Here is a 27138-nt window from a genome sequence, read left to right as displayed (position 1 = left end):
ACTAGATTTGTAAACTTTCACTTAAAGCACAATAAAATTTTTTTTAAAAAGTGCTAAAATCACAAAAAGTAAGAAGAAAAACATAGTCTCAGTAAACACAAAACCTACAAAAATGAAAGAAACAAAAAAATCCACAAACAACAGAAATTCAGCATAGAAGGGGAAGAAGAATGAAGAAAACGTCAAGAACACACACACACAAAAGCACTAGAAAATGACAGCAATAAACTCACATCTATCAATAATTACACTGAATAAAAATTGCTTAAATGCATTTAAATTGCTTAAATAATGTGAGAGGGTGACAGAATGGATCAAAAAACAGGACCCACCAACATGCTGTTTACAAGAGACAAACCTTAGAAAGAAAGATATAAATTTATTAAAAATCAAAGGATGGAAAAAATATGTATCAAGCAAACAGCTACCAAAAAAGAGCAGGAGTGGCAATATTAATTTCAGATAGAATAGACTTTAAAACAAAATCCACCATAAAAGACAAAGAAAGGCATTATATCATGATTAAAGGGACAAATCATCATGAAGACATAACAATAATAAATATCTACACACCCAATGACAGGGCTCCAAAATATATAAAACAAACTCTAACAGCACTGTAAAGAGAAACTGAGAGTTCCACAATAATAGCTGGAGACTTCAACACACCACTCTCAGTGAAGGACAAAACATCTAGAAAGAAACTCAACAAAGATATTGAAAATCTAAAGGCCACAATCAACCAACTTGACCTCACAGACATATACAGAACACTTTACCCAACAGCCACAAAGTACACATTCCTTTCCAACACACATGGAATGTTCTCCGGAAAAGACCATACCATAGGCCATGAAGCAACCCTCAACAAAATCCAAAACGCTGAGATAATACAAAGTTTTTTTTTTTTTGATCACAATGCCATCAAAGTAGAAATTAACAACACGAAGAGCAAGGAAAAACAACAAATGCATGGAAACTGAATAACACCTTGCTTAAAAACCCCCGGGTAATAGAAAAAATCAAAGATGGAATCAAAAAATTCCTAGAATCAAATGAGAATGAAAACACATGACACCAAAACTTTTGGGACACAACAAAGGCAATACTCAGAGGTCAGTTTATAGCAATAGATGCATACATCAAAAAAGAAGAAAGGGACAAAATCAAAATATTAGCTACACAACTTGAACAAATAGAGAATAGCAAAGGAAGCACACAGCCACCAGAAGAAAGGAAATACTAAAGATCAGAGCAGAAATAAATGAAATAGAGAATAGGAAAACAATAGAATTGACAAAACCAAAAGTTGCTTCTCTTAAAGGATCAACAAAATTGACAAGCCATTGGCCAAACTGACAGAAGAAAAACAGGAGAGGATGCAAATAACCCAAATAAGAAATGAAATGGGGGAAATTACAACAGATCCAACTGAAATAAAAGGGATCACAACAGAGTACTACGAAAAACTATACTCCAACAAATTTGAAAACCTAGAGGAAATGGGCAAATTTCTAGAAACACCCACCTACCTAAGCTAACAAACTGAAGTTGGAAACTGAAGAGACCCATAACAAGACAAGAGATTGAAAAGGTATTTAAGAAAACTCCCAACAATCCCCCATCCACCACCCACCACACACACACAAAAAAGCCCTGGCCCAGATGGCTTCACTGGAGAATTCTACCAAACATTCAGAGAAGAGCTTACACCAGTACTACTCAAACTATTTCAGAACATGAATACAGTTGCAAAAATCCTCAACAAAATTCTAGCCAATAGACTTCAGGATCACAACAACAACAACAAAAAAAAATACACCACAACCAAGTGGGATTCACACCAGGTATGCAAGGATGGTTCAGCATTAGAAAATCAATCAATGTAATCCACCACGTAACAAATAAAAGAATCACATGATCATCTCAATCAACACAAAAAAGACATTTGACAAAGTTCAACAGCCATTCCTGATAAAAACTCTCAATGAAATAGATATAGAAGGGAAATTCCTCAACATAAAGGGCATCTATAGAAAACCAACAGCCAACATTATGGACACCTAATGGACAGAGGTTGAAAACATTTCTCTTGAGACCAGGAATATAACAAGGATGCCTTTTATCACCCCTCCTATTTAACACTGTGCTGGAAGTCCTAGTTGGAGCAATAGGACAAGAAAAAGAAATAAAGGGCACCCAAATCAGTAACGAAGAAGTAAAACTGTCCCTATTTGTGGATTATATGATATTATACATAGAAAACACAAAACACTCCACAAGAAAACAAATTACTATGTACATACAAACTATGGTACATACACACAATGGAATACTACACAATGATAAAGAAGGATGATCAATCTGCGAAGTATCTCACAACATGGATGAATCTGTAGGGCATTATGCTGAATGAAATAAGTCAATCACAAAAGGACAAATACTTTATGAGACCACCAGTATAAAAACTCATGAAAAAAAGGTTTATACACAAAAAGAAACAATCTCCCATGATTACGAGGGAGGGGAGGGGTAGGGATGGAAAAACACTTAATAGACAATAGATAAGTGGTAACTTTGTTGAAGGGTAAAACAGTACACAATACTGGGGGAGCCAGCACAATTTGCCCAAGGCAAGGTCATGGAAGCTCCATAGACACATCCAATCTCTCTGAGGGACCAAACCACTGGGCTGAGGGCTGTGAGGACCATGGTCTCGGGGAACATCCAGCTCAACTGGCGTAACATAGTTTATAAAGAAAATGTTCTACATTCTACTTTGATGAGTATAGTCTGGGGTCTTAAAAGATTGTGAGTGGCCATCTCAGATACTCCACTTGTCTCACCCCATCTAGAATAAGGGAGAATGAAGAAAACGAGACACACACGGGAAAGATTAGCCCAAAGGACTAATGGACCACAAGTACTATAGCTTCCACCAGATTGAGTCCAGCAAAGCTAGATGGTGCCTGGCTACTACCACTGACTGCTCTGACAGAGATCACAATAGAGGGTTCCGGACAGAGCTGAAGAAAAACATAGAAAAAATTCCAACTCACACACACAAAAAAAACACTCAGTGGTCTCACAAGAGACTGGAGAAGCCTTGAGAATACGGCTCCAGACACGCTTTTAACTCAGTAATGAAGTCACTCCTGAGGCTACCTTTCAGCCAAAGACTAGACAGGCTCACAAAACAAAATGAGATGAAATGGGCACATCAGCCCAGGGGTAAGGATGAGAAGGCAGGAGGGGACAGGAAAGCCAGTAACAGGGAACCCGAGATCAAGAAGGGGAGAGAGTTGACATGCTGTGGGGTTGACAACCAATGTCAGAAGACAATGTATACTAATTGTTTAATGAGACGATAGTTTGCTCTGTAAACCTTCATCTAAAGTACTATAAAAAATAGTAATAATAATTGGTCTAACACCTGAGTCAATAGCAAATAAGTAAATATGCAAGTTATCCTATTCATTTCTCTATATTATCTATACCACCTAGAAGAATTTTATAAAGGATCAATTTAAATAGAACTTTACTTAAATGAGATTTCTATTTCACTATTATTCTTGATAGGGAAAACTATGTGGAAATCTGAACACACACACATACCCCTTTCCTATAAATGAAAAAACAGCTTCAGTTACCAAATGCAAACACTGCACTCAGGATCTCTGTTTCCTCTTCATGTCCTTGCTGCCTTGTGCCATTCCTACACACACATTCCTAGCTTCTGCTAAATAAGTCAACAAAAGTGAGAAGACTTCAAAGTCAAAGAGAGCTGCATAATATCTCAGGGCCCAGCAAGTCACCTGCAAAGCACTCTTGGATGACACTGCGGCCACTGCTTCTTAAATAATTAAGGCTGAAAGCAACATGGATTAGCAAGGGAATAATGTGGTCAGGGCATTGAAATTATGTTCCTGTCACCCAACTACTGGCTTCTCTCCCAACTCGAAACCATTCATTCAGTTCTATTATTTTCCAGATTTCCTCAATTCCTAATAAAGCCAGACCACAGGTTTTATAGCAGTACATTGCCACATTGCCAGAGACATTCAAGGAGTGTGAAAGTTCCCACATACAAATTTATTTTCTCAGTTTTGATGCGTTATATAAAATCTTTATGAGTCTCAACACAGGAATTTTTCCTAATGGTGACAAAGTAATTCCTCATGACATGTGTTTGGTACCCACCATATCAACAATGCAGTTGTACTTTTTATGGTCTATCACATTTCAAGACACCTTTCTTCACATACAGATGTATGGTCAGACTTTGAGCCTTATCAAATAATTATCGCTTCTTGAAACTGATAGTATGTATATGTGAGTGTGTGTGCTAGTCATAAACATCCACTGGATCACATGGCCATTTTTGTTTGGCAATTACTGAGAAGCTTTCACTGCACAGAAATTTAAAACAAATATCAAGAAATGCAGGGATACCCTCTGAATCTAAGTGCAATGTTCATGCAGTTCATATTGTGACCATGATATTTAAAGGCTTTCTGGTTATTGACAAATAAATTTGCTGTGTACCCCAGGTCGTGTTTACTTACATAATCATTGTATACATATAATAATATAATATTGTTATATAAATTGATCTGGGGAGAGTTTCCTTATCTGCACTGTAATTTATTTTTAAAATACTACTTTGTAAGGCAATCACTTACACTAAGGTATCTTCCAGTGGCAGAGAATTTTTTAAATTATTTTAATTTACACCATTTCTTCTAAGAATGCAGGCAGCCTGCTCTCCAGATGTCTGCATTTTTGGTTCACTGTTATATATGAAATATGTTAGAGCTCACGGAAAACGTCAAAAACTGCACACTACAATCCTTAACAAATGACCTGAGCTTTTATTTTGACAGTTTACCATAATGATTAATTACTGCCATTCTAAACTCCCAATTTCACACTGGTTTTCCCGAGCAGGAGGATAAAATCTCAGCTATTACTGTCTATTACACACTAACTTACTGAATTCAGTTACTGCATGCTAAGTAAACTTTCTCTTTTCAAGCAATTAAAATGTTACTTTTCTTGTCATTTACACCAATTTCCTGTTTTCAGCACATCATAGGCAATTCATAAAATGTATGCTGCTTGCCTATGGTGATGAAATCTAAAGTAACCAAAAAGATTTCTGATTCCATTATGGAAAGCCTTGATAACACGTAAGATTTAGATTTCCAAATTTTTTCCAGCACATCGGGTTTTGTGCAAAATGCCTTCCAAAGCATACCCTTAATTTTCACAAACTATTATTTTCTGCAGAAGACAGAGAGAGAGAGAAAGAAAGAAAGAAAAATACAGTTGGTAACCTTCTGGGTAACATCACTTTCCACAGCATCGTAAGGTGAAGCAAACTTGCAACGACCGCGTCATTTCAGTTCATTTCCACGCAGGTCGTTTCCTGTTTCACCCCGACTGCCTAAAACAACAGCCCAGTAAATTTCACATCTGTAAACTCTCTCAGCGTATGGACTAATGCCAGAGCTTTCTGCAGCTGAAATTCTTGATGACTGTACAAATATCCTAATCATCTTGATTTAGACCTGAATCTTTTAAAATCTTAGTTTGAGCCTAAGATCTTTTAAAATAAATTTCTAAATACCAGGGCTCTAAATTGGCTACCCTGAGCACAAAGACTATTTTTGTTGCCTTTAATTTTTTTTTTTTTTTCCAAGGCTGGGGGATGAGTAGACACTTAAAAAGAAAAATTTGTGTTGACAGCAATTTATTTGCTATCTTCTATCCAAGCCCACCTGGGTTGTGACTTGGAATGCCTGTGTAGAACAAAAGTTAAGCACTCAACTACCAGCAGAAAGGTTGGCAGTCTGAATACACCAAAAGGCACGTAGGAAAACAGAACTGGTGGTCTGTTTCTGAAAGGTCATAGTCTTGAAAACTCTGTGGAGCAATTCTATTCTGCACGCATGGGGTCACCATGAGCCAGAATCAACTCAAGAACAACTAACAACAACATCCAAGCCCACTAGGCTGAGAAATATGTAACAGTCAGTGCATGTCTCTCTCTCCAACTTGAGGCAGAGATGGTGTTTTTTCATATTTGAATCCCCAAGGATTCAAATAAGGCCAGGCATATAGTCAAAGTGTTTCCTGAACAGAGAATACATTTGTTCATTTACTCATTCAAAAAATTATTACTGAATGCCTCATAGAAGTCAGCACTGTTCTGGGTCCTGGAGATAGCAAGAACAAGACAGGCAAAGTTCCTGTGCTTAGAAAACTTTTGCTCTAATATAGGGAGATGTAATAAACAGATAAATATATAACATGTGAGATGGCGATGATGCTATGAAGTGTAATAACACACTGCCACCAGGCGCTCCTTGGAAACTCTATGGGACACTTCTACTCTGTCCTATAGGGTCGCTATGAGTCGGAATAGACTTGACGGCACTGGGCTCACTGGGGTTAGGAGGCTAGAGAATGCCCAGGGTGGGAGCTGGCAGTGCTATTTTAGATGGGATAATCCAGGAAGACCTCCCTGATAGGGGACATTTGATCAGAGTCCAGTACAAAGTTCAAGCCAAACCTAGAGTACATCTGGGGGAAGGGCCTTCCAGGGGAAGGAACAGCAAGTGCAAAGTCCTGAGGAAGGAAGTCTGTTTGACCTGCTGAAGGAACAGGAAGGCTATTGGTTTGGTTAGGGAAGAGTAAGCAAAGAGTAGGGGGCAGCAGGGGGAAGACCATGTAGGGCTTGTAGGCCATGGAACCTACTGCCGTCAAGTCGATTCCAACTCATAGTGACCCCATAGGACAGAGTAGAACTACCCCATAGGGTTTCCGAGGAGCGGATGGTGAATTACAACTGCTGACCTTTTGGTTAGTAGCCTGAGCTTGTAACCACTTTGCCAGCAGGGCTCTGTGGGCCATGGAAAGAGCTCTGAATTTTACTGATGAGACGGAAACTCATTAGAGAACTTTGAGCAGAGGAGTATACTGACCTGACTGTAGTATGGAGAATACATTGTAAAAAGAAGGAGGAAGACCATTTAGAAGGCTATTACGATTATCCAGAAGAGAGATACAGTGGCTTGGTGCAGATGGTGAAACAGAGTTTCATTCTGCATATATCATAAAAATAAGCTAACAGGATTTCCTGATGTGGGTGTGTAAAAAGAAGACAAGGGTAACTCCAAGGGCTGGACCTCAACAACTGAAAGAACAGGGTTTCTGTTTACTAAGATGAGGAATGGTTGAAGGGCATGAGTTGGAAATCAAAAATTTATTTTGAGACATGGAAAATTTGAGATGCCTGTTAGATATCCAGTTGATAACAATGGGAAAGCAGATGCAGTTTGTGTTAGCAGTCAGAACTGCATATAAAATGTTTGGAGACAGCAAGGCTGATCTAAGAATGTATAGAAAACAGAGGTGCTTCGCGTTTAGAGATTGGGGATATGAGAAGAAATGGATGAATGTTTGAGTGAATATGTTAGCTAAAGATCAGAAATAGAAACACCAAATACTTTGAGTTGTGTTAGTAATAGGGACATATTCTCGTGGTGTGAAATCCTCTATTTCATGTAATGTATTATAAATAGAAAATCTACTCTTCTGTTTTGAATTATATACTAGGCTATGCTATCCTATACAGAAGTTTTAAAAAGTATTATATCTACAACATACAGTAAGAAAAAGCTTCCTCCCCAAATTATAGTCTTAAAGATAAGTTTCCTTTGATTGTAGCTGGAAATAAAAAATGGTTTAAAAAAAAACTTGAAAATATTTCTTAAAATCTGATTTTGAATTTGTCTATGTATATCTCACTTTGCCTTTCATTCCATGATCTGCTGGAGATGGCAAGAAAATTGCGTAGGCAACTTACAGAGATGGAAAAACATAAGGAACAATTCTTCTTCCTGCAACACTGAAAAAGTAATATTCTACTTTGGTAAGTAGTATCTAGGGTCTTGAAAGCTTGTCAGCAGCCTTCTAGGATACTCCCCTGGTCCCGCCCCATCTGGACCAAGGGAGAATGAAGACAACCAAAGACACAAGGAAAAGATTAATCTAAAGGACTAACGGACCACAATTACCACAGCCTCCACCAGACTGAGTCCAGCACAAATAGATGGTGCCTGGCTACCACCACCAACTGCTCTGAGAGGGGTCACAGTACAGGGTCCCTGACAGAGCTGCAGAAACATGCAGAACAAAATTCTAACTCACACACACACACACACACAAAAAGACCAGACTTACTGGTCTGACACAGACTGGAGAAACCCTGAGAGTATGGCCGCTCCCCTGCCCCCGGACACCCTTATAGCTCAGTAGTGAAGTCACTCCTGAGGTTCACCGTTCAGCCAAAGATTAGACAGGCCCATAAAACAAAAGGAGACTAAATGGGCACACCAGCCCTGGAGCAAGGATGAGAAGGCAGGAGGGGACAGCAAAGCTGGTAATGCGGTACCCAAGGTTGAGAAGGGGAGAGTGTTGACACATCGTGGGATTGGCAACCGCTGTCACAAAACAACATATATATTGTTTAATGAGAAACTAGTTTGCTCTATGAACCTTCATCTAAAGTACAATAAAAAAATAAATTCAATATGCCTGTGAAAAAAAAAGTAGGTAGCATTTTTGACCCAACGAAAAATTCAGAAGCAAAAGTAAAATAAATTCATGGAAGAAAAAATGGACAGCAAACGTAGATACTGAAAAGGATCTTGTCAGATACCACAAAAGCATCTACCCCAACAAACACCGCACCTAGGTGACGATGAGCCAGAAACTTATTATGAAAAAGACGCCTCTGCCAATTCCATTTCGCCCCTGGATGGTGGCTACACTGAGTGCGATGCTCAGGACACTCAGCCCTGCCAAGTGCGTGTTCTCAGCAGCAGGACAGACTGTGAGCAGGTGACAGCTGCTCTCCATCCTGAAGTGCATTTTGTGGAAACTCATCTTTTTTGGCTGAGGCTTTTATCTGACAGACATTTTGGTGAAGCAAGAAAAACATTTGAGTATAAAAAGTACAAAAGAAGGTTAGTAATGCAGCAAGTAAAAAAAAAAAAAGTAATAATAACCTTAAGGATCCCCTAAAGCCTCACTAAAAATAAGATGTCAGATGAAAATAAATTTTTAAAAATAATAAAAATCTTAAGGGTCCCTGGAACTCCACTGGATATAAGACAGCATCCAGATTTCAAGTTAATAGTTTATATTCCAAAACACCTGACTGATACGCTAAAACTAAAGAAAACTTCTCAGGGAGGGAGAAGGAATTTCAAATGTTATAGTTAAAACAAAGAGAGGGTTATGTAATCAATCACTCGAACATCTGCAATATACAGTAAGAAAAACCCTCCACCCCTTTTTAAAGTGTGAAAGATAATTTCCATAACAGGTTAATGTGTATATCTTCAGATGTGAAATACTGAATTTGGTGCTATAAATGTCAACGTTTAGGTTCAAATGAATATCTGTTAATGTTAAATACTGGGTTTGAGTCTAAGAATTCACTATTCCCACAACTGTCTACATAATCTTATCCATAGTCTCTACTGGAAGTATTTAACAGAGTAGCTCTCAAACTGCTCAGGACCAACACTAAGCCTTCTTGTTATTCCAAATTATAGCACAGGACTATAGGGTCGCTATGAGCCAGAATCAACTCAATGGTAACAGTTTTGTTTTTTTTCTGGTTTATTAATATTAGAGTCTTTTATCCTTGTTCTGATGGACACACACACACACAGCCCTGAAGTTGATTTGGATTTATATAGACACGTTTCACATAAATGGATCATTCCATCCTTTTCACCTCCATTACAATATTGACTAGTACCAAATGGAGCAGCCTTCTCACACCAACATTCCCATCTTGTAGAACACACTGACTTTGAGATACGGGGTAGTTTCTTTAGATCATAAAAATTACCAAGAAATCTATCAAAGCAGTAATTTATAATCTATGTAAACTTCATTTCTGCTAATTACAGGACATGGCAGAACAAATTGCTTTTTACTCTCTGCATCTGGGAGACTCTTCCCAGTTGCTCAGAAGCCCAGTTTCCACAAGACCTGTAGCTTTAGAACGCTGCCCCAACTCAACCACCACAGGTAGAGCCATGCGTGCTCCTAAATATTTACTTGATTCCAAGACGGCATCAAGAATAATCAACTCTTCTGATTAGTATTAGTTTTTTGTTGTCGTTTCTGTTGACAGGAAATACTGTGATATTCCCTCTCTCTTCATCTTTCTCTCTAAATATGTGTGTATGTGTATATGTGTGCATGTGTATGTAGTATTAGGTATTTTCCTTTATATTGCATTGCTATGGGCTAAAAATATATAAACATGTATTTGATTAACAATAATAATATAAATACATGTAGGCTTATATGTGTTTATGTCTACGGCCATATAATTTTTATATGACCTTACTAAAATGTTAGAGGTAATCAATTATATTTAGACATAGTATGTGAAAGTTTTAATTTTTCATCTTGAAAAATCTGTACAATTTTTACACCATCATACAAAAGTTAAAGCAAGAGAGTGCACAAAATGGGTTTGATCCTGTGTCTAGGTTTTACTTCTAAGATCTGTTAAAATTTATTGTCTCATTGCCCTGATAAATAAAATATAAATTATTTCACTAATCCTCCTTTTTCTTCCTATCTGTGTTATTTCTCAGAAGGTTATGGGAGTGGATATGTTTTAAAAATTTATGGATATATTTTCTTTGTTGTTTTTGTTAGGTTTTGTCAAGTCAGCTCCAACACATAATGACCTTATGAATAACTAAATGAAACTCTGCCTGGCCCTGTGCATCTTAATGGATTGTTGGTGTGTTTGAGTCCATAGTTGTGGTTATAGTGTCAGTTTATCTCACTGAGGGTTTGCCTCATTTTCATTGATCCTCTACTTTGCCAGCCATGATGTCCTTTCATAACAACTGGTCTGTCCTAATGATGTATCCCAAGTAAGTGAGCTGAAGTCTCACCCTCCTTGCTTCCCTCATTCCTAAGAACCATTCTGGTTGTATTTCTTCTAAGAGATTTCAAATTCCTAAATGGCAGTTATCAAATCTGTCTCTCTAACTCAACTGGCCTTGAATTAATGCTTGATAAGTAAGTAAATGAATAATAAGCACAAGATTATGCTGGGAATGGGGACTCAGAGTTACCACAATAACAGTCTCTGTGGCCCCAGACAATCTGGAGCTGTTCAACAAGATGAACATTACCAGTGGACAAAGCCACAACCACAGTCCCAGGGGAGAAATTCTCAGTCTATTGAGTCACCTAGTCAGTTCAGTCCACAAATATTTATTGAATGAATGAATAAGATGGAATGAACAAGAAACCCAGGCCCTTTGTAACAGAGAACTGAGGTTTTCTTTTATATTAGTTTGAGGTAACTACACAAGAAAACCATACGCAGACTCAACGCTATGCTTGAGACCAGGTCAGGATGGTTGTGAGAGGTAAGCGTCAGTTACTTTTCAGTGATAATGATATAATGTGTGTGTATATATGTGAGTGTACTAGGTCTTGTGTTTTTTATTTTTTGTTGATCATTTCTTACTTATTCTCAAAAATTACTTTTGGCAAAGAGTGCAGAACGTGAATAAACGTATTTATATTACAGAATGGAAATTCAGATTTGATAAGTGTATTAGTCAGGGTTCCATCAGAGAAGCAGAGACAATGAGAATGATAAAGAATTTCAGAGTTAGTAAAGGGATTAGGCTTTAGACAATTTTAGATGACAGTTTAACAGTTTATGTATGGCACTTGTGCTGGGCCTAAAGTCAGCAGCACAAGCATTTGGGAAGGAAAGATGGACTGTAAGTGAGGGAGAGAAAGGAAAAATTGGAACCTGCAAGGATGAGCTGGAACCCTTAAGAACAAACTGGACTTTGCATTCCTCTTTCACTGCCCCAAAGCTTCCAACTTTGAAGCTGCAGATGACCTGCAGGAGAAGCTGGCTCCTTCGTCATGGACTAAGCACACCTGTGGCCCAGGGGTTGGAGATGCTGAAAGACCTGGCAGAAGCTGGAGGAGCTGTGGGTGGACTGTTGTCCCAGGGAGGTCCAGCAGATGTTGTAGGAACTCCGGGCCCAGCTGCTGCTGCACACCAACAAGAAGAGCCAGTAGACCTGTGATAATGTGTGTAAGCTGCAACCACACCTAAATCTATCACAAACTTCCAAGAGAAAAACATAGCCACCACTTCACTTCTGCCCTGCAAACATTGCACCCATTTCTCTTGTCGCCCATCTCAGCCCTGAACTATACAGGAAAACGAGTTCTGAGAGATGCAGATCCAGCTTAGCCTAGCTAAACAGAGGGAGGTCATGAAACTTTAGGAGTGGTTGAGAGTAACATCAACCTGGGATTGTCCCAAGAGGTGCTCAAAGTGCTCATAATAAATGGGTAAATGTATAAACACTAATAAAAACATTTATCTAGTTTGCCTTATAAAACCTAAGGTCATACCACCAATAGTTTAGTAGAAAAAAAAAAATTCTGAAGCTTCTGTTGTATGCTCCACACTGTATTAATGCTTTATTATTACCATGTCATGGAATTCTCACAACACTGTAACATAGTTGTTATTATCCCTATTTTATAGATGAAGAAACTGTGGCTCAGTGAAGATAAGTAAGCTTTCCATGACTACTGGACATTTCAATTCAAACCAAACTGGTGACAAAGGCTCATGCTCTTCCCATTAAACATTGATTTTTTTAAAGACAATTTGACTTCAGTAGCTGCCAGGAGTAGCTCGTTTAGCTCCTTCCACAAATGCAAAATTTAGACACACAACAAAATTAATCACCCTAGTATATCACAGATTCAGATATGTTAATCCCTGATGTCAGTTATCTCTGTGATACAAAGAAAAGAACTAAAAGCCTGGGGCATAAGCTGAATCCATTTTTGGAATGTAGACTCTAAAGACAGTTAGTAGGTCAGCAAGCAATTAGTTGATATGGAAGCCAGCTTGAGTAATTTTTGTTGATGTTTTCACTGTCTTCACTATAACTACATCGTCTAGCCAATTTGGCCACAATGGACCACCTGGGAGCCTGTGGCAACCAAAGTGTGATGGCCTGCCAGTTACTTTCAATTAACGCTCCTTCGAAATTTAGATTTTACCTTTTTATTTTTTAATATGATACTGGCAAGCTACAGCTGTTACATCCTTTATGGTCTCTGAGACAAGGCCTTGTGTGGTCCGTGGATGCACACGTGAGAATCACATTCCCGTTATGCCGAAGACGGGGATAACAAGAAACAAATACTTAGGAATGATCTCCCCCAAAATAGCTCTGGAAACTATCAGCTAGAAATGCATCAGATGTTTACAATTAATTCAACTATAATAGCAATACTTACAAGGACAAATTTTGAAAGCAGTGAGTAAGAAGGGCACAGAATGTGAAATGAGGACTAAGATCTGCCATATTTTCAGCAATACACACTGCTGTCTGCTTCAGTTATTGAGATCATCTTATCCACGTGGGCAATGTGTGCCTCCATCCAAATGTACACATTAGAATCCAAATCTTGAAAAAGGAAAGTTGATTCCTATAATGGATATATTGGGGTTTAAAACCCTAGTATCTTCTCCTCTGCAAAATTTTAACCTCTATCTTCTTCAAACTTTTTGCTAGTTTTTAAAAAGTTCTACCTTTTTAAAAATGTCTTTTAGTGTCTCCCAAATCCTAAATTATATAACTTTTTCTTCTCGCTCCTCCACCCTCTCCATTACATCTGCAGATCACCAAAATTATAAACTTGTAAGAGAGGCTAAGTTGACTTTTCAAATCTATAGAAAATACAAAAATTCTTGAAAATGGCTTATTTGATGTTTCTTTTGTCATCTTTTTAACTCCAATAGCATGTAGCACTTTTTAACCAATAGGTGTTTGTCTTAGTTTGTTAGTACTGCTGCCTTAGTCATCTAATGCTGCTATAACAGAAATGCCACAAGTGGATGGCTTTAACAAAGAGAAATTTATTCTCTCATTGTCTAGTAGGCTACAAGTCCAAATTCAGGGTGTCAGGTCTGGGAGAAGGCTTTCCCTGTCAGCTTTGGAGGAAGGTCCTTGTCATCAATCTTCCCTTGTTCTGGGAGGATCTCAGCACAGGAACTTCAGGTCCATAAGGACGTGCTCTGCTCCTGGCACTGCTTTCTCAGTAGTATGAGGTCCCCATGTCTCTCTGCTCACTTCTCTCTTTTATATCTCCAAGGAGACTTGCTTAAGACACTATCTAATCTTGTAGACCTCATCAATGTAACTGCCGCTAATTCATGTTATTACATCATAGTGATGGGATTTACAACACATAGGGAAATCACATCAGATGATAAAATGGTAGACAATCATACAATCATACAAGGGAATCATGACCTAGCCAAGTTGACAGATATTTTTGGGAGACACAATTCAATCCATACTATAAGTGGGCAGTTTCAACAAACAGAAATTTATTTTCTCACGGTTTTGGAGGCTAGAAGTCCAAATTTAGGGCACTGGCTCTAGAGGGAGACTCTGTCTGCTCTGCGGTAAAATTCTTGTCTCAGCTTCCCTAGCATTCTCTGCATTCCTTGGAGATCGTCACGTGGCATCTATCTTCCCCCTAGTCTGTGCTTGGTTCTCTATGTCTAATCTGCTCTTTTTATGTCTCAGAAGTGAGTAGGCTGAGCACACACTACACACGATATGGCCTCATTAGTATAACAAAGAATATTCTATCCCCAAATGGGATTACATCCACAGTTATTAGGGTCAGGATTTTAACATATTTTGGGGAGACACAATGTAATCCACAACAGTCCTCAGTTAATTTTCTGTGCATGAATTGAACATAGTAGATAAATTTCCTGACATCATTACACCATTTCAAGATTGAGACAAAACAGATGACAGATTTGTTCCCTGAGCATTAAATTACATTATTTTATCACACATTATAAAGCACCACATATTAGTAATCCAATTATGAAACATTTTAATTGCAACAGTTACTCTGAACACCCATAGCAATAAAAAAAAAAAAGATAAACATGGTCAAATGAGAACCATAGGAATGAACCATACGAATATGATTCTAAGATATTCGCTCTCAATGTATACAGATTTCTTTTTAATTATGAATAATTCCTCTATTTAATCAACTACTGCTGGGCTGTACACTTTGTTCATATGATAGCTCTTGATTTTCATTTTTCCGAAGAGGTTACTACAAAAGAGAGCACTAATGCCAAGAAGTGTGATGATGATAAGATGATGTTGCACAATTGTTTTTTTAATTCTCATGTTTCAGTTTTCCAATGATGTAATGTTTGTGAATTCTGATCCTTCTTCTATTTTTTTGTAATCTATGTTATCAATTTATTTTCAATGTTACCCGGGTATACATTTGAAATGTCATCAGTCCCCCACCTGTACAGCATAGAACACCCACACAAAAATTTTTTTTTTAATTTCTAGCTTTTCCATCCTCCCTCCCAAACAAATCCTACTTATAAAGGACAAGAGACCTAGAAGCTGAAAATAAAAATTGTTCTTGGCTACGTATCACCTCTTCTTTATTCCTTCGGTTAAACTGAAATTAAAAGAGAATGGTGAGGTGATAGAATGGTGTCTTAGTTATCTAGTGCTGCTATTAACAGAAATACCACAAGTGGATGGCTTTAACCAACAGAAATTTATTCTTTCACAGTCTAGGAGGCTAGAAGTCTGAATTCAGGGCACCAGGTCCCAGGGAAGGCTTTCTCTCTCTGTTGGTTCTGGGGGAAGGTCCTTGTCATCAATCTTCCCCTGATCTCGGGGCTTCTCAGCACAGTGACCCTGGGCCTAAAGGACATGCTCTGCTCCTAGAGCTTCTTTCTTGGTGGTATGAGGCCCCTCTCCTCAATGCTTGATCTCTCTTTTATATCTCAAAAGAAATGGACTGAAGATACAACCTAAACCTATAGATTGAGTCCTGCCTCATTGACATCATACCAAATCTATTGCCTTCAAGTCGATTCCAACACACAGTGACCCTACAGGACAGAGTAGAACCACCTCACAGGGTTTTCAAGGAGTGGCTGATAGATTCGAACTGCCAATGTTTTGGTTAGCAGCTGTAGCTCTTAACCACTGTGCCACCAGGGCTCCCATTAACATCATAGAGGTTAGGATTTACAACACACAGGATAATCACATCACATCACAAAAATGGTGGACATGCACACAATACTGGGAACCATGGCCTAGCCAAGTTGACACACATTTTGGGGGAACACAATTCAACCTGTAACAAGTGGGAAGAAAAAGTTAAGATCTAGGTCGATTCATTTTACTTGAGTTGTTGGTAACAGAGTGCATAGTATTCCCACTGCCAAAAACAAGAACAAAGAAATTACTGGACTTCAGATACTATGATGCTCAAATTCATCCCCTCTTTAAATTCCACTGTCCCATACCAGTTTGAGTTCTCACCTTCTCTTGCCTGCACTAATGAAATTTACTACTAATTTATCTTTCTATTTTCAATCTCTCTTCCTTCATCTCTAATCCATGTTTTACAATGCCCCAGCATTGCATTCTAAAAGAGCTATCGTACCTATTTAAAAAAGGCTTAGATAAATGCCTGCTTTCTATAAAGTTCTATAGAATGATCCTGTGCCAAGTTAGCCTCCCACCTCACCTCCACTCTGGTCCCTCAGTGCCCTAGTCATGCCAGATCATCTACCACCTTTTAAGCATTTTGACCCTTCCCTCCCCGCAATTCTGTAATATGTCCCTGTCTCATATACATCTGAAATCCCACTTCCTTCAAGATGCCTTCTTTGACCCTTGATTCCCTACAAAGAATCAATCTTCCCTTCCTTTGTACTATGAAGGCACAGGGGAGAGAACTTTTATCTCGCATGACATTTGTACATTTGCTTTATCTGCTTTATATTAAAGCTAGTCTTTCTCAGCCACTGGACTGTAAGCAACTTCAGTTAGGAATGGTGTTTCAATCACCTCTTCAGTGTCTTTTAACCTGGGTACTCAATAAACGTGGGTTTAGTTGGATTGTTTAAAAAAATTCAAATAATTCAAATTGATTTAGATTTTATTCTCCCTGGGATTAACATCAATCTTGAAATGGCTAAATTGCTAACTTACATTGCTGAATATATCTTATAGCTTTAATTTGGCTTTTAAAAGTTCAATAATAAGAATGAGTATTATCTATTTGAAACTGAAATTCTATAAGCGTGCTATCTGGGTATGCTCAAGTTGGCTAAACAAGTATTTTTGTAGTGTCTGCTATATACAAACTTTAAGTTTGTGCATACCTACGCATTTCCACAGAAGTTGAAAACTGGTAGCCTGTGGGCCAAACATCCCTTCAGACCATAGATGTATTTTATCTGGCCCATGCAGTGTCTGTGAAATTTTTGAACCAACATTTTAAAACTGGGATAGTATACATACAAATCTAGATTTCTGACCTCTCTTGGAAAAAAAAAGGAAGGTCTAGCATTTCTGGGCCCACGTGTTTATAAGTAATATGTATATCTAGCTTGCCATAATTTTCACCATTCAAGGTGTACACATTGTACTCAAAGATAATCTCTTCATATGTGTTATCTGCCTTGCTCTTCTAGGATTTTGAATTTGTGGCCCCGGTTAGAATACATAGAATTCATAGAAACATAACTATACCTCTTCTTTGGTAGTTTAGTACTCTATACGAAATGTTATAATTATATAAGGTTGAATTCTGAACCCAAATGTTTTCAAATTTATTTCATTATTCGGTCATTTTCTAATTTTCCCAGCAGTACAGACAGCACAGAAGGAATAAAATGGCCTACAAATGCATCAAGTGAGGTGGGGTAGTGCTTGAATATTACCATGGTTGTCAAGTCAAAGAGTTAATATTTGTTGTTAATATCTGAACAAAAGAAATTCATAGGGGTTTTTTTGGATCCTAAAACCAGTTTTCCTTAATTGTCACTTTATAATTGACCAGACAGACGAGGCTGATTTAGGAATACTGATGCTCTGAAAGGTGTTTCTAATAGGCTTATAAAGAGCTGTGTGTTTAGGTAACCTCCTAACCCCTTCCGGTACAGGTTAGTGGGGTCATTTACACAGACTGGTGGCTGGCTTCAAAGCTGAGGCCTGAAGAGGGCCAGGAATGCACTCTTCCTGGGGCTCCCAGTCAGTCCACTCCAATTAATCTCATATTTACTGACTTGTGCTCATTCACATCTTATCTTTGAAGGCTGAGACAGGCTGTCTCATCTGTCATGGGGTTAAATAACCAACTCCAATTTCAGGATATTTAATGAGCTGGAAAAATACGGCTCTGATCCAATCAATTTCTAAAGGACACTTTTATAAAACCACAAAAGAACAACCCAGAAAAGAAAACATTGCCCTTTAAGCTTTTTGTGAACGTGATTATTCCATCTCATACAAGACATGTGTAGATGAGCCTCTGAGATTTTTTATGTGCTCACATGTGACTGTGCCCTCTCATCCCAGAAATCTGGGTACCACCATCAAACAGTCTTTCCAGGAAGATCCCTACACGTTAGATAAAAGGAAATCTAATTTTTCTGCAAGAGTTCTTCCACATTATGATTTTGGAAGTCCCTCTTCACAAATAAAATCCCCCTCATACTCTTTTCCTAGGACCTGGTTTCCTCTGTTTCGAAGCTCTAAGCAGTATGTCTGAACTTTTCTAAGATGGCTTTTCTGACCAAAGATTTTGAGTTTCTGTCTTTACCTTGGTTGTTCATATCCATAATTTCCATGAGAATCCCAACTGGATGAATTCAGAGAAGTTACTCTTTGGATATCTTTTGAAGATAAAAAAAAAAAAATTATAGATCTCAATTCTTGCCAAAACAATTTTGCAAAATACGATGACAGTATCAGCAACAGCCTTGTAATTCTAGAGTTTTAAAAGTGAAAAATCCAGATATATTATCAAGCAAATGTTTCCCTGTAGGGCTCCACACTAGGCTCTTAAGGATTCTATTAATCAAGGGGCAATACCTTCACTAAAATAGAGCCAGCATAGACCCAACATCGCTTTGTAATTGATCCTAATCACAGAGGTGTTCCCTCATAGATCTGCAACTGGGTTTCTTGGCTCTCCACCTCCTTATGTGCCAAACATGGAAGGACAACAGTATCTTCATCTGAACACTAAGTAAATAACACATTGCACTGCCTAATACTAGGCCTTGATAACATAGCTGATGAACACACCCTCACATAGGCTGAAAAACAGGGAAGAAAGCTTTTTCACACTGTGCATCCAGGACACAATGAATCAAGGAAAGCACAATAGTGTACTTTCCCTCTTTAGCAGCTTTGCTGAGGAACAGGTGCATCTATTTGAGCATCAGTTTACTCCTGCTTTATTAGGAAAATAAAAATTCCATGGTAGCACATGAAGACAGAACTGCATTAAAACCTAGACCTTGAACATATGCTCCTTAACATGCAGTTCCCTAACAGATTTGTAATCTAGTGTGTTTGTGGCTTACAGATGTCATTCCATAACACATCTCTGTGTCTTTTAGAAACAGTCAAAATGTTTATGCCTATGTAAAAAAAAAAAAAAAAGAAATAATATAAATAAATTTTTAGATAATTCACTTACTAAAACAACTATATACCACTAATTTTTTTTTAATTTAATAAACATTTTTAACTTAGTTACAAGCAGGGCCAGAGTATTTTTAGAATGATTTCTGCACAATTATCCTGCTTGTTTCAAACTACCTCCAGCACTATGACTTTTGATGCTGCTTCCATGGAATCAGAAATTTTTAGTGCTAGAACTGACTGTAACTCAACTACTATTGACAACAAAATCCTGGCTCAGTAAGAGATGCTCATCGTCACATATGTAGCAAAACTGCGGGAGGGATCCATCTGATAGCTTTTAGATTTTCCATCATAGCACTATCTAACCCATTGTCATTGAGTTGATTCTGATTCATAGTGACCCTATAGGACAGAGTAGAACTGCCCCATAGAGTTTCCAAGGAGCGCCTGGTGGATTTGAACTGCCAACCTTTTGGTTAGCAACTGTAGCCCTTAACCACTATGCCACTAGGATTTCCTAGCACTACCTAGTAAAAAATAAATTACAAGTTTTAAAGCAGCAAAAGGTAGTAAGTAAATCCATATAACTTCTGGAAAAGATTCTATACCTTACAGTACGTAATCAGGGAAAACAATCACTTTGGGATAATCATACCACCAGGCAAACCTATTTGCATGCAACCACCACTCTAACATTGGGAGAGTCAAATTAAATAGATCAGCGAATTACTTATCTTATCCTGCAGTTTTTTTTTTTTTTTTTTGGCCTTTGTATCTACATCGGAACAGAGCAAGTCCAATCCTTTCTGAAATAAATGGTGTTACTGAGAAATTAGGCAATGTAAATGCCAACAAATGAGTTTTTAATGCTGAAGACACAAAAGCAGTTTCAATAGACACATAGCCCTGAATAGAGCAATTGAGAAATTTACCAAACCCATTAATGTTAACAGAGCAGCCTAGTTGCTCAGGGGCTTATCAAGTCCAAATCTGGCTCCCAACTCCCTGAATCTGCTCAGCCCTAATCAGTGTTTTTCATTTAAGATGAATGTGCAGTTAATGCGGCAACGGAAGCTCATGAATGGATTTCTGTTCTATATGGCTCGATAGTTCTTTTTGAAAACACACACACACACATATATCCGTACATGTAGACACCTAAACGCTCCATTAAACCACAGGGGAGGCGACAGGAATTACATTAAATTATCCTACCCTGGCAGAATTAGACAGCTTAGAGACAAAACAAAGAGAATATTGTTATTTTTTCCATGTGGCTGAAATACAAATTTTCTTGTCTCTTTGGTAAAAAGGTAAGCTATGTGTTAATACAAAATAACTACAATGTATGTGACTATTACAAATAATACTAAGTTCAAGAGCTACTTTTCTGAAAATGTCTAAATAATAAGAAAAAACTGTTTAAAAATTTTTTAAAATAACTTTGAAAAAGATAAAGAGTTTTCAAGTCCACTGATAAAACTGAAATAGATTTTACTTGGAATCTACCTTTTCCAAGGATGGCAACATAGGATGTAATTTGTTCTACTCTATTATTACAATACAGTGTCCTTTTTCAGTAATGATATAGGCAATTATTTGAGCTACATGGCAATGAAGAGAAGCAGAAGTTAATCCAATAAAGTATATAGCCCAGGAATCATTAACATTTTTCTTTGAAATGCACTATATGATACTTATTTTACATTTTAGCAGGCTCACCTTCCTAATTATGCTTTCTTCATGCTAATTAATATTCATTAGAGCTCTCACTGACTAGGCAAAATGCCATGATGAGAGGAGAGAGGTTGGGGAGGCAGTCAAGGGTTAAAAAAACATGCAATTGATAAAATAATACATGTATTAGAGTCATCCGGTATAAGGTGGCATAAAACTTCCTCCTCGTACAAGGGGCCTCCTTGTCCCTTACCTAGAACTGTAAGAGCATATGCACCCTACCTGGTTGGCCTAGAGCAGAGGGGTTCTCACTCGAGCTGTATTAACATAATGCTTTCCCCACCAGCAATGCTTATGATATTCTAAACATATTATCAGGTCTGTAACTTCCGGTTTCCAGGAGAAATAGGACTAATGTTGAGAAATAACTGCAACTGAGTTTCAGAGGATGCCAGAGTAGCAATAAAAGCCAAGTCACAAACCTACCCTGTCAAGAACTATCTGTGGAAACTTGGGGAAAAAAAATCTCTAAATTCACCAACTTTATACATAACAAAAATTATTTTATCTTCAGAAAATATAAAATTGGATCATCCCTGAGCCTCCAGCCTGGGAAAAGACGCTATCCTCCTAGAGCTAACTAATGAGAAATGCAAAGAATGTCACTGGCTTCACCTAGGACTCTGAGGAAGATAAAGGTGGCCCAGCGGCTAAGCGTTTGCCTGCTAACCAAAAGGTCGGCAATTCAAATCGAATCTACCAGCTACTCCTTGGAAACCCTATAAGGCAGCTCTACTCTGCCCTTTAGGGTCACTATGAGTCAGAATTGACTCGATGGCAACAGGTTTGTTTTTTTTGGATTTAATAAATCTGAAGTATCTCAGTTCCCAAGTCCTTGACAATTCCCAGAACTTCTGAAGCCCAGCACAAGAAGGAATCCAAATAAAAAAATCCAATACAAAAATTATGCCAGTGGTAATAGAATTTTTTAAAGGTTAATGCAAAATTAGATGAAAGTAGATGCCAGAATTGCACCTATTCCTATGCTTTCTTATGTAGATAGGGCAGAAGGCAATGGAAAGATCACTAGTCTGAGCCAGTGGGGCTTGGTTCCAATAGTATTAAAGTAGTGTACGATCTTGACAGGCTACTCATACTTACTTGAAAAGAATATCTGTTTTAAATAAGAAAGCAGTCTGATGTAAAAGAAATAACAAAGCCAATTGCCCTCGAGTCAATTCCAACTCATGGTGAACAATAAATAATGAAAGACCATGAATTCTGACTCTAGTCCTGAATGTGACATTTTTGGTTGTAAGATTTTTGAAGAATCTTGCCTAGTGCTCACTGTTCATTTGGAATGGTGAACTTTTCATTCTTTCATTGAGCACATTTCCCCTTCCCTGCCACAGTGATAGCCTTCAGGTTCATGCTTTCAGGGTTCTTCAGTGAGTATAAAAAACCCTCTGCCACAGAGTTGATTCTGACTCATAGTGACCCTATAGGACAGAGTAGAACTGCTTCACAGAGTTTCCAAGGAGCGCCTGGCAGATTTGAACTGCCGACCTCTTGGTTAGCAGCTGTAGCATTTAACCACTATGCCACCAGGGTTTCCTCAGTGAGTATGGCAGGCACAATAATGCAGACCAATTTGTCTCAGGTTATCAGTGTAAAAACTAGGTGAAACAACGGGGGGGGGGGAATTATACAGCACTGCATGATGCAGGATTTCATTGAAGCAATAGGTTTACTATCAATTCAGTGGGGGAAATTATATTATTGGAAAAAGTAGAATATTATACCTGAATGTTCAGAATTTTTCAAGAATTAGAGTGTTAAATCCCATCCAGTCTGATAGTTCAGCATAACTCTGCTTCTGTCTAACTTTTAAACTCTTAACAGGTTATCTCCATAGAAATAGAGTATTTACAAATATAAACACAAAGAGATTGAGAAAAATCCCATCTCACTTACATAATACTGGCTTTCATAGACATAGCTCAATGAAGTGCTAAGAAAACTTGTTTCCTGGAGGTACTCAAAGGAAGCTGTCAACTTGAATTTAGTTTTCTCCCTAAGACAACTCATGCTTATTCTTGTCAATGACATGACGATTGTCTTATTCAAAAAGTCAGAGCGTCAGAGCCCTTTGAATCGAACATATCCTGAACAAAGGTGGCCTTTGTGTTCAAAAACCTGGGAGGATTTCTCCTACAATTAACACTCTAACCCACTGCACATTCTCTTTCCGGCAAAAGGCCTTTCAAAATGCAAGACTCAAGTCCAGGTTTTTTGTTTTTAAATTTATTACATCTAACTTAAACAGACTATTCATATAATACTAATGCTGTTGTGAACTTTCTTGAGTACTCACAGATTCTCAGAGTAGTACAAAAATTATTCCGTTGCCAGTGAGTCTGACTTCTGCCCTAATATATAATTAAAATTAACCTTTGGCCTAAAGAAACCCTATGAATTTCCCTTCTATGCTTTAAGATAATTATGATGACACAAATGGTAGTGATGTACTGATGAATGGCCACCACTGTTTAACTGATTGCAGAAACACTTGAACACATCTTCACTTGGCTCTGGCAGATTCTGAAGAGGGTTGTTCATAACTTTTGGTAACAACTAGATATGAAATTCAGTCTTTCTGGCTCCATATTAGTTCAATCTAGATGACTGCCTTTTCTTTTATCATTTTATTGATAGCATGGATAGTATCAAAGACCTTTTCTTTTATGGTTTAATAAATCAATTAAGTAGTACTGCTAAACATCTCTGGAAGCTATTATTATCAATTTTTTAAGTGTATATATGCATGTGTAGATTTTTGTTTGTTAGATGAAGACATGATTTTTGCTTTTCTTTTATATTTCTACTTCTGGCCATTTTGTTCCTTATTATAATTTTTACATAGGAAAAAAAGTATGTTATAGTACCTTAAACACCAAGTATCATCTAACTTAAATACATATGTTCATACTACGGATGCTAGCAACACTGATATTCCAGTTTGCAGCTGGATAGGCCATTTGGAATTCCTATTTGCTCTAATAAAATGTAAAGAAACAATGGGGTTATTCAAAATCACTAAACATTTTAGTTCTTTGGTCTGAGATAAGTAGAATAAAGTTCACACTAAATCTAATTACTTCTGACTACCACATGACTAAACACATTTCTCATACTCTAAATGTCGCACAAATATCTTTTCAATCCATTGTTTTGCTTATTTTACATACCATCTATGAAAGATAATCTGATATCTGCATAACTAACAGCTATTCTTCTAAATATATGGATTTGTCTACAGGTTTTGAATAGTTCTCTAAATTTGGATAGGCAAAAACTAACTACTTAAGATGCATATTGTTGTTAGGTTCCGTTGAGTTGGCCCCAACTCATGGCCACCATGTGTTACAAAGTATAACTGCTCCATAGGGCTTTCTTGGCTGTAATCTTTATGGAAGCAGTTTGCCAGGCCTGTCTTCCATGGAACAGCTGTGTGGGTTCAAACTGTGTTAGGAGCCAACTGCAAATTTTTTTTATTAGAGATATTTTGCACATGATTGATACAAACAGGCAAGATACTTAGCCCCAAAGTGGGGGTGGGGGGGGGACAGGAAATACAAAATGGTCAAAGAAAGTTGGTTTGACTGAAAGAAAAATGAGAAAAAAAAACACTATACATCAGCCTTCAGAGGGTAAACAATGTGACTTGAAAGGCAAGAGGTGGCTTCACCACAAGGCGGGGGCTGAGAGAGAGTATGGGTGAGGGAGGACAAAAATCTTCCCTCTTGCAGTCACACTACATGATATGGTATTCAGTCACTAATTATTTGTAATTTTATTTAGATCTTAAAAACTTTTCCAGGCTCAACATTATTAAAATACCAGTATGCCTGATAGAGGCAATACCTTCAATCACAGCTTGCAAATCAGAAGCTCATGGCCTGAATTTAAGAAAACCTATTATTTTTTTATTGAACCATTAGTAGGTGATAATCTCTGTTCTAGGCTCTGGAGTCCTTAGCAGTTATCCACCTCTTCAAGAAACTTTGATCTAGTGGGGAGCAGACAGAAAATAAGCTAAGTACATTATGTAGTACAGTATTCATAGTGACCCTATAATGTAGTACATTAGAAGGTGCGAGTTCTATGGAAGAAGCCCTAGTGGTGCAGTGGTTAAGCACTTGGCTGCTAGCCAAAAATTTGATGATTCAAATCTACCAGCTGCTCTGCAGAAGAAAGAGGTGGGAGTCTGCTTCCATAGAGATTCACAGCCTTAGAAACCCTATGGGGCAGTTCTACTCTATCCTATAGGGTCACTGTGAATCGGAATCTATTTGATGGCAATGGGTTTGGTGTTGGTGTTTCGTTCTATGGCATGAAATAGAGTAGATAAGGGAATAGTGCGTGGGGCAGGAGATGAAATTAAAGAAGGCAGACAGGCAAGAGCTCATCCATCAAGAAGTTGACATTTAAGGCAAGGCCATGAAGTTGGTGAATGAGTGGGCCACGGGAAGTTATTCATTTTGACATGCACATACAACACACAGCATTTTTCAGACAATTTCAAAGGCCCCACGCTAAAAATGTAATGTCAAATAATCAGCTGAAACATTTTAATGCAGCATTTAATCAGCTTCTAAGGCAAAGAAACTGAGAATTGGTAAATCGGGACCAGCATGAATGTCTACAAAGGTAAAATGAGCAGGAAAGTAAGAACTGAAGTGGAGGTAGGAATGTGACGGGTGTGGCCGGCTCTGGTATAATCCAGACATGGGAAAAGGCATGATGCAAATAAAAATCTGAGATGACAAACCCCAAGACACCTTAATAGTTGTTACAATTAACATGCAAAACAAGCTGAGGCAATGGATACACTAAAAGTGATGACAAGAATGGCAAGGGCTTGTATGGGCTCCTTACCCAGATAAGGTTCTGGGTCTTCCCTCACCCAATCCAATACTCAATCGTCTCAAGCAGCTTAAATCATGGAATCACCTATTTTAATCCAGATAAGAGAGAATGGGAAATTAAAAGAAACTTTGTTGTTGTTGTTGTTGTTCAATGCCCGGAAATACTTCTTTTAGCTAAAATGCAAAAGCATTTGAATATAAAGTACCTCATTATAACTTTTCATAATAAAAAGTTTTGTTTAAAGGTAAAATAAGTAGTGTCAGAAGGAATATTACAGTGTAAAATACAGTCCCAAATCTAAACCCCAAAATACATTACATTATTGCTTTCAGAGCTGTGTTTGTAGCTTTCCTCTTTTCGATTTATTAAATTAGATGCAACCGCCTAGAGCTTAAAGCATTAAGATGTTATTCTTCCTGTTCGCAGACTCAAAGTCACAGCCATCTTTATTTAGCTTTAAAACTTAACATGATAAATACCTCTGTGAATTCTGGTGGTAAAAATACATTACACTGATTACATAAGGCCCAGGATTAATTAATAATGTACTCTTTCTTGGTAACAAAACAACATGAGTACATGCAATTTATATTACTTTCCCTTAGAATAATAGCATAATTTTTTCACACTCTGGAGAAGGGAATGCTGTATAGTTACAATACTACAATGAACACATAAACCAGTAAAACTTGTCCCTACTTTTTCTTTATTTTTCAGACCAGGTGTCCTGAGTTTTGCTTAAGAAATCATGATCTCCATTATTCCAGCTGTATAGAGGCAGTAAAAAAAACTAAGGTATTATTACGTAGTGGTTAAAACTGTGAGAGCTGCAGTTGGTCTGCTTGGGTTTACATTCTGGTCAAGTTGCTGATCTCAAAGTGATAGTTTTCTCATCTGTGAAACTGGGATAATA

At 37.8% G+C, this 27138-nt stretch overlaps 1 protein-coding gene across 2 annotated transcripts in view; it reads right to left on the bottom strand.

Moving 5' to 3' along the window:
* Positions 1 to 27138, bottom strand: part of PDZRN4 (PDZ domain containing ring finger 4) — a 443635-nt gene that overhangs the window by 373488 nt on the left and 43009 nt on the right. The gene's annotated exons all lie outside the window — the stretch shown is intronic.

This window comes from Elephas maximus, chromosome 4, assembly GCF_024166365.1.
Source record: "Elephas maximus indicus isolate mEleMax1 chromosome 4, mEleMax1 primary haplotype, whole genome shotgun sequence".
NCBI lineage: Eukaryota > Metazoa > Chordata > Mammalia > Proboscidea > Elephantidae > Elephas > Elephas maximus.
This window is presented reverse-complemented; position numbering and strand designations above follow the sequence as displayed.